Source organism: Pezoporus occidentalis, unplaced genomic scaffold, assembly GCF_034315485.1.
Source record: "Pezoporus occidentalis ecotype Australia unplaced genomic scaffold, CSIRO_AGI_Poc_V1 ctg1, whole genome shotgun sequence".
Classification (NCBI taxonomy): Eukaryota; Metazoa; Chordata; class Aves; order Psittaciformes; family Psittacidae; genus Pezoporus; species Pezoporus occidentalis.
The window spans coordinates 6803675-6811928 of NW_026912778.1; the positions used below are offsets into that span (position 1 = coordinate 6803675).

The following is an 8254-nucleotide window of genomic DNA, read 5'->3' on the forward strand; positions in this document are numbered from 1 at the left end:
TCACATGATAGACTAATGTAGGATTTCTCTCCAAGACATAAGGATTTATAGCTGTTTACCTTACTTGTTCACTGCTTTAAACTGCAGGACTCAGAATCCTGATTAATGCTGCTAACTACTGAGCAACTTCTGCTGCGCTCCATTAGGAGCACTGGAAGTCACCAATGGGATCTCTTGGAGCAAAATTTCCTTTTTAAAAGTCTGTAGTTGCCTGTGCAGCAAGTAATCCAAGAACATTTCCATAACTCAAGAACCTTTCCATAACTAAACCTTAGAAGTGAACTTGTAAATGAAAAGTACACTTTCTTTTTAAAACTGAGAATTTGAGTAAGAAGATTTCAATTTTTTAAGCAATCAAAAGTTTTCACTTCCACACCTCATGAATGGCTACACCTTTTTAAGGAATAAATTAACCTTACTTCTTTTTCTGATCAGCTTTGTATTTCTACATAAAACTGCACTTTCAAAACACTGTTTCTGTTAGTTGGAAAATTGAGAGAGTAGGAAATGAAAACAGTAAATGAAGATGATAGCTATTTTTCATAAGTCTTTCTGCAGTCACATTTATGGTGCTCTGAATTAAGAGGCCATTGCTCTTCTGTAGTTGCACCATCTGATTAGGAGTGGATGCACAACACTAGATAGTGTTGATGATACTAAACAGGTCCCTTTCAACCTTTCTGTTCCTGGTAAACCCAGATATGCACCTGCATATCAAGAATATTATACACATATGGAATAACATTATATATGTTATTATATATATATATATGTCTGTCCTGGGTTCAGCAGTAGCAGTCATTTTTCTCCTTCTTGGTAGCTGGTGCAGTGCAGTGTTTTGACTTTCAGCTCGGGAACAGAGCTGATAACAGCGATGTTTTGGTTTGGCCAAGGACTTTGTGAGCCTCATGCTCTGCCAGGGAGGAGGGGAAGCCAGGAGGAAGCAGAGACAGGACACCTGACCCAAACTGACCAAAGAGGTATTCCATACCACAGCACGTCATGCCCAGGTGGTAACTGGGAGTTAGCCGGAAGGACTGGGAGACTGCGGGGTTGGAGGAGGTATGGGTCGGTGCTTGGTCGGGCTGGGGGGGGCGAGTTATCGGTCGGCTGGTGGTGAGGTGTTGTATTCTCTTCTCTTGTTATTTCCTTTATCATTGTTTTTATTGGTGGTAGCAGTAGTGATTTGTGTTATACCTTAGTTACTAAACCGTTCTTATCTCAACCTGGGGGAGTTGCATTCTTTTTGATTCTCCTCTCCGTCCCTCCGGTAGTAGGGGGAGGGAAAGAATGGGGGGAGTGAGTGAACGAGTTACCTGACTGGGTTTAAACCACGACAATGTCATATATAATAACATATTAGTTGCAAAGACACTGCTGACTGCATCCACAATATACAGGAGAGGTATCAGAAAAATTACTCACATTGGTAGAAATATGCATATGTGCACATTAATTCAGTTTTAGGACAGGTCTGTTAACAGACTGATTTTCTTTTCTTAACTGAAAGAGCTGAATGGAACTGGTTATATGGCCTCTGGAGTCACCAGCCTGCTGATTTTAATGGAAAAGATTCTGGAATCAGTGTCGAAGGCAAGGCTGACTTGCGAAGGGGCAGAATTGTTGCAAACCGGTTCAGGACTGGTAGGGTAAGGCTCCCCTGGATACCCTGGAGAGAGGTGCCTGGAATGTCACATTTGAGAAAGAAAACGTGTGAGAGTTGCTCTGCATATGGTAGTAACACTAAGATGTGCCAAGTGCAGATTATCAGTATATTTTCCTTTGGAGAACACCATGAGACACTAAACTGAAGCTGTTAATTGCAGTTGTTACTAATTACTGTGGGGCTTAGAGGAAGGAATAAGATTGATTTGCAGTCTGAAAGCGCGTGTTCAGAGTGTCCTTTGGTATTATGCATGCTTTCAAGCTGAAAAAGAAGAGACTGATTCTTCAAGCAAACATGGTGTGAATAACTTCACAGTGAAAGGGTTTGGTTGTGTGCGTCATCCCATACATTTGGGGATTTATTTGACATGATGATAAATGCAGAGAAAAAAACTTGTCAGTGTATAAGAGACACCAAAAAGCCTCCTCTAGAGATTCATTTACAGTCCTTTATCATATTAGCACAGAATTAGAAAGCTTTGGATTTTGCCCCAAATAATCAAGATATAACTGATTTTGGAGACTGTGTTTGATTCTTTGGCTTCTGTGCAGATGAAACATGAGTATATTTGCCAAAGCACTTAGTTAAAAAGAAAAGCAAAAAAAGCATTAAAAGCCTTTTTTTTACACAGATAAAAGGCCGTGTTGTTTCAGTAGTCCTACCGCACTCCTCGAGCAGCACAGGCTACTTACAGACAGATAAAAAAAAAAATTAAAAAAAAAGTGGTATTTCCTTTCATTTGCTTTTATTTGCACCTTTTCAGCCTCACTTCAGGTTTCTCGATGGTGTTCCAGGCGCAGCCCACTCTCATGTCCAGCACTGTCACCGCAGCCCTTTCCAGCGTCTCAAGTAAATATCCCAGCTCCTCAGTGCCAGGTAAGCTTTCCGTGTGTGCCCCCCATCACTTCTTCCATGTTATTGGACTCCTCTTCCTCCCCCTCCTCGTATTATTGTTATTATTATCGTAACAAATTATTATTATTATTACTACTACTACTATTACTATTTCCTTGTTTCCTCCCTCGTGTGGGGGAAGCAGCGGGGCTGCATCTGAAGGCGGCGGCAGACCCCCGGCCGACCCCAGCTCTCCCCCCGCGCCCCTGCTCTGGCTTTCCTCTCCCTGAAGCGCTGTGTACACAAAGGGCTAGCTTCTGCCTTTCAATTAAGTAACGGAAATTTATTTACTTTTGCTCTTTCTCCCGTCCCTACACGTATTTAGCGCCTGTAGCTCCTGTCAGCTTGGGGGTTTAATTTTTTTTCCCCTCCTCCCGAATAAGTTATTTATTTGCGTTTCTCCGGAGGCAGTTTTAAACCAAACGGCCGGACGAGGGAGGACTCCCGACAGCCTGACCCCGAGGATCGGCTTGCGAGTGGCGGAGCGGGGTTTAACGGGCCGTCGGGGCGGGAGAGGGCTCCGGCCGAGGGGCTGACCCCCGCCCCAGTGCCCGGGGAGCCCCCGATGAGTGGGCGGCTTTTTCCCAGCACGTCGGAGGGTCTGAACCTAAGAACATCCCCTCAGAAATAAAACCAAACCCACCGAAACCTCCAGGGTACTATTGTTGGAGAAGGAAGATTTCCTCGTGTAAGGCGGGGTGGGGTGGGGTGGGGTGGCCCGAAGCGGCGAGGACGATGCTCGGCACCGGCCGGTCCTCCAGGGCTTTCCCGGAGAGCCTTATATGGAGGGAGGGGTGGTGGTGTCTCCCCCTCCATGGGCACGGCTGTGAGGCGCCGTGCCCGGGCCTCGGGGCAGCTGCAGAGTGTTACCGCGCTGGTGTGTCATTCTAGGTGGCAGACGGAGCGGCTACCGGAGGGGACGGCGGACCTCTGAGGGGAGCCCGTCCAGACAGAAGGGAGAGTTATGGCATCCCTCGGGCCGCGAAAGGTAAACCTGATTTGGTCGCTGTAGGCTGGGGGGGTTTGTCGGTGGTGGTTTGAGGTTTGTTGGCTTGGTTCGGTTATTTCTTCCCCTCTTTCTCCTTTCCGCTCCTCTCGGCGTTTCCTCACGTTGGCTGCCCTGTTCCCGGCAGCTGCCTGCCCTACGCCGGGGGGCGGACACAGCCGGCTCCGCGCCGGCGGGCGTGGGGGGGGACAGTCCGCAGCCGTAAAGCGTCTTGTCCAGTAGCCCCCTCGCCTCGCTTTACTCTCTCTCTTAGCGCCAGCCCCGCGGCCGCTGCGCGCCGGCGGAGATGCTGGCGTGAGAGGAGCGCTGTACAGCCAAGCGGACCCCTTGGTGCCGATGCCAGGGAAAAACGCATTGCGCCTCCTGCGCTCCTTGCGCTTTTTCCGCGAAGAAATGGAAGTGCTGGGGAGGTGGGAGTAAAGCCGAGGGTTTGCCTATTTTGCTTTAAAGAGGAGAAAAATAAAAATTGCGCGGAGCGGCACCTGCTCCGCTCCCTGCCTCTCCCCCTCATGCGGGAGCTTTTAGTGTCCATAAACTGCAAACCAGGTAATAAGATCAGGAAAGGGGGCATTAGAGAAAACCGCGCTCAGGCACCGCCCGCGGAAAAGCAGGCTCTACAAAGACACTCTCAGAGCACTTTTCGCGGCTGTAAAGATTTTATTGGTGATGGAGGAGCGGCTCGCGCCCGCGGGTTTGGTATTAATGACCCCTTCGGCGGGTAGAAATCACACTGGCTGGCTTGTGGAGGAGACCCACGGGCAAGGGGCACTGCGCGGTAATGCCAAGTATTTATTAAAGGAATTACTGCCACATGAATGCCGGGATTTAGGCTTCTGTTTGCCGAATGAAGTTTTTAGTAACTATGAAAGCAGGGCAATAACTTTTATAGAGGAAAGAAAAATATTTAGAGTGAGTAACTCCTCTAGTAGCTGAAAATGAACTTCTGACGACAAACGGGATTTGTCCTCCTCGCTTCACCCTGAAAGATCTACTATTTTAAATAACAGAGATTTTTCAGCTTTAGAAGAAGCTTTTGAAGCCGACCAAGCCGAGGTGTGCCCGTGGGCAGCCGGCACGCCCAGACACGCTGGGAGCCGAGCACCCACACCATTGCTGTCGGGGTTTTCGCATGTGCAGGGAGCACAGAAATGTTTTCTCCCCCCTGCAGATCCTGACGTTCTTCCTACGAGATTCTCTTTTTGATCTGCTTGTTGTCAAACGGAGTGATTAGTTTACGGAATTATCCGCTCTGGCGTTGTGCCTTCAGGTAGCAGAGGCATTACGGCTGTACACTTCGCATTTTCTGAATGTCTCCGGCTCATCTACCTCCTCCACTACCACCACTGGAGCTTTCGGGGGCGTAACACTTGAGTTTAGGTCGGTGTCACTCAGTTGTGAAGCGGGGAGGGGAGGGCTGTGCTGCCGACTGTGCCCATTCAGAGGTCAGAGACGGGTCTCGGTGATTCCGTGTCTGCGGGCAGCGGCAGAGCGGAGCCGGAGCGAAGCTGGAATGGGAGGCGGTGCCGGCGCGGTCGGTCCCACCGCCCCCAGCCCGCCCCGACGGCGGGGCGGGGACCCGGGAATGGGGGGCACCACTGGCGTGTGGTGGGGGGAATAATGGGCGCAGCTCCTGTAGTCCCTGGGGAGGCTTCATCCCTTTAAATCCACTGCGGGAATTTCTCCGGGTGGGCCCCTGTAGGTTCATACTCTCTTTAATGTTAACGTGACTTGGAAAGAAAAAGAAAGCGAAGGCGCTTGTGGCGTGGCTAATTAACCTTTAGAAATGTTACCTTTCCGTGGACAAGGTTCTAAGCTCTTTCGTTGGATCCGTGCAAACGAAAACCGCAAAAACTGAAATACGGGTTCATAAAGATATTTACGTGAACGCTTGGCTGTAGCGCGAGTGGGAGCGTAGGGGTACAAGGGGGACTGCCGCTGGTTCAGAGCACTTTCCTTTGGAAAGGAAAAGAGACTGAAGAAAGGTTATCCCCATCATTAGATTAAAATCTGTCTGTTATTCTAAAATGTTTAAATACTTTCGTCAGGATTATGGCTTTGTTCCAATGCTGAAATACAGGGATTTTGCTTGTCGTAGGAAAAAAAAACAAAGCAAAACACAGCCCTCCCCCCTGCCAACCAAACAGCCCCAAAACCCTTTTCTCCACCTTTCCACTCCAGAACAACACAAACCCCACTCCAGAGCGTCTGAGAATTTTGGGATTTTGTTTTGCTTTCATTATTCAACGCTGAGACTTAACAAACGATTACAGGTTGGAAAATACTAGAGTCACGTTACGTACGACAGAGGTCTGGCCAGCATTAATATAGTGTTTGGAAAACAGTTGACAAGTGGCGAGGGTCCCCCCTCCCCTCCTTTCCTTCAAAAATAAACCCTTCTAAAAGGAGTCAGAAACCCTATCTCGGTTACTCCAAGTAAAAGCCCGTCCCCCTTTCCGCTTGCAACCGTCATGAAAAGGTAAATGGAAAGATCATTTAATTGTTTTCTTTCTAATCGCTTTAATCCCCTTTATACTAGGAGCAAATGATGATAATGGGATCCACATGGAAAAGACCCCGGGAGCGGGGAGGTTTAAGGCAGGGGGATCCTCCCGGCCCTGGGCCCTGGCAGGTGGAGCAAAGCCCAGCCTGATGCTTTGAATTGGAGTAAGGCTCGTAATCTGTGGACGGATTTCTTTCTTTTCTTTTTTTTATTTTTTTTTTTAAATCTTATTTTATATTTTATATTCTATTATCTCCCAGTGGCGCGTCTGCAAAGTGACCCGGTTGTCACCCTGTGATGACGGGGACGCCCCTGAAACAGAGAGGAAAACCCAGGACCCCGCTGTCCCCGGAGCCGGGGCATAGACACACTGATTAGTTTTCCCGTCTCGGCCCCTCAATCCCCGAGAGCCGTTTAGCTGTGCCGCGGCCGCGCAGATACCCTCGGCTGCGTGGGCTGCCCTAAAGATCAGGGAGGGGTGGGGGCGAAGGAAGAAGGGCAGCTCATTGGCAGTGTTAGTTATAAGCACCGCCAGAATAACGCTCCTATCTGAGGCTGCAGGAAGGGAGCCAACAGGGAGCTCACCGGGCCCCTGCTTTTCTTCGGGCGTTCGCAGATCTGCAAAAATACGGGACTTGCAGGTTGTTATAAACATCTTTCGGGATGCAGTCAATCAATTATACTGGCAAGCAAGCAAACCAGGAGCCTAGGATATATACAAGGCATAAATACATACATATAAACCCTGTCAACTTTGTAGTATTGACACCTCTCCCCTACTTCCCTCTCCCTCCCCAAACCTTTCTAGGAGAAGCTGTATCCAGAAAGGTCCTGACGAAGTCATGAAATCACAGCGAAGAAGTAGGCAGTCTTGTTAGGAAGTTAGGTTATGTTGTATGTTTTAATACCAGAGAGGGAGATGTTAGAAGAGAGAAAGGAAAGAAAAAAGCGTCTAAGCAAGTTGAAGACTTTAAAAAAATTAAAAACCCTATTATAGTAACAGTCAGGGACACAATTTCAAGAATATGTGGCTGAAAAACATGATGGTAATTTTAAAGTACAATGTAGTAGATATATCTGGAAAAGACATAAGTTTACCAGATTTTCTATGCAGCAAAGTATTCTTTATGTTGCAGCCATACCTAGTCTTTCTTTAATTTGAAACATATTTGTATCCAGGGATAGATCATGGCAAATGCACTGTATTTATTTATTTATTTATTTAGTGCTCTTTTGATAATAAGAGCTCTACCCAGTGTGGAATTTGTGCCTTCTCTTTCTGACACTGAGTCTTTGGCTTGCAGGAGGAGATGTATGAACAAGGAATCCATACTGCAAGGAGCACAGCAGATCTGAAACATCCAAGTAATGCAGAGAAAATAGTTACATAGCAAGGTAGGAGAAAAGCAAGCTTCAGGACTTAAAAGAGAAGGGCATATTCTGAGCTGGTGTAAATTACGAGTTTCACTGAAACAGGGAAGTGGCTGGTGCTACAGAAATGGTGGGTTGTTGTTTTTACGTTGCTGTAATCTGAAACTGTGGCCCCTTCTTCTGGATAGTGAGTATGAAGTAAAGGCCTGGACTGCCTTGGCCTGGTGGGGGAATGATGCCGGGGAGCAGCAGCTGTGCTTTGGGAGGGAGTACCAAAGGGAGCTTTTCCCAACTGGTGAAACCTGGCAAACAAGCTTGTAAAACTGGGGACTGGAGTGATGGTTTTGCTTAGGAAAGACCTTGTTGCTGCATTGCCTCTATGGAGCCATTATCATGCATGTTTTTCTTTTGCTGCAATTAACTGCATTTGTTCTGAAATTTTTCCTATCACGAATAAACTCGGTATTAAACTCACTTTCCCTTCATGGTTGTCATCTGTTAAAACAAGTCATATAAGGAGCCTGAAACACATACTACTCGTATCAGGAGAGCAGCTTTTAGTGCTGCCCTTCCAAGATGGCTGGGTCTTACAGACATATATAGTATGGGAAATTGGTTTCATTGGCTTCTCTGCAATTTAAAGGCACATATTCAAAGATGTGTAATCTCAGCAGAATAGGGATTGGGTTATTCATCTGTTTACATCTAAGACTTTCCCTGGGAGGACTTGTGTTTAAAATGGATTGGATCACTGGCTCACTTTTCATTTTCATAAAACGATTTATATTTAACACCATTTAAGTGAGAGCTTCACTGG

At 47.3% G+C, this 8254-nt stretch overlaps 1 long non-coding RNA gene across 3 annotated transcripts; it reads left to right on the top strand.

Annotated features, from left to right (window-relative positions):
• Nucleotides 1-2676: 2676 nt before the first annotated feature.
• LOC134166263 (uncharacterized) lies at nucleotides 2677-7911 on the top strand. 3 transcript variants are annotated; one of them, XR_009965821.1, is made up of 3 exons: nucleotides 2694-3548; nucleotides 4735-4943; nucleotides 7374-7911. It is a non-coding gene; the product is annotated as an uncharacterized LOC134166263 (long non-coding RNA). The 3 variants fall into 3 exon arrangements; XR_009965816.1 differs by lacking the exon at nucleotides 4735-4943 and having other exon boundaries at nucleotides 2677-3548; XR_009965826.1 differs by lacking the exon at nucleotides 2694-3548 and having other exon boundaries at nucleotides 4592-4943.
• Nucleotides 7912-8254: the final 343 nt, after the last annotated feature.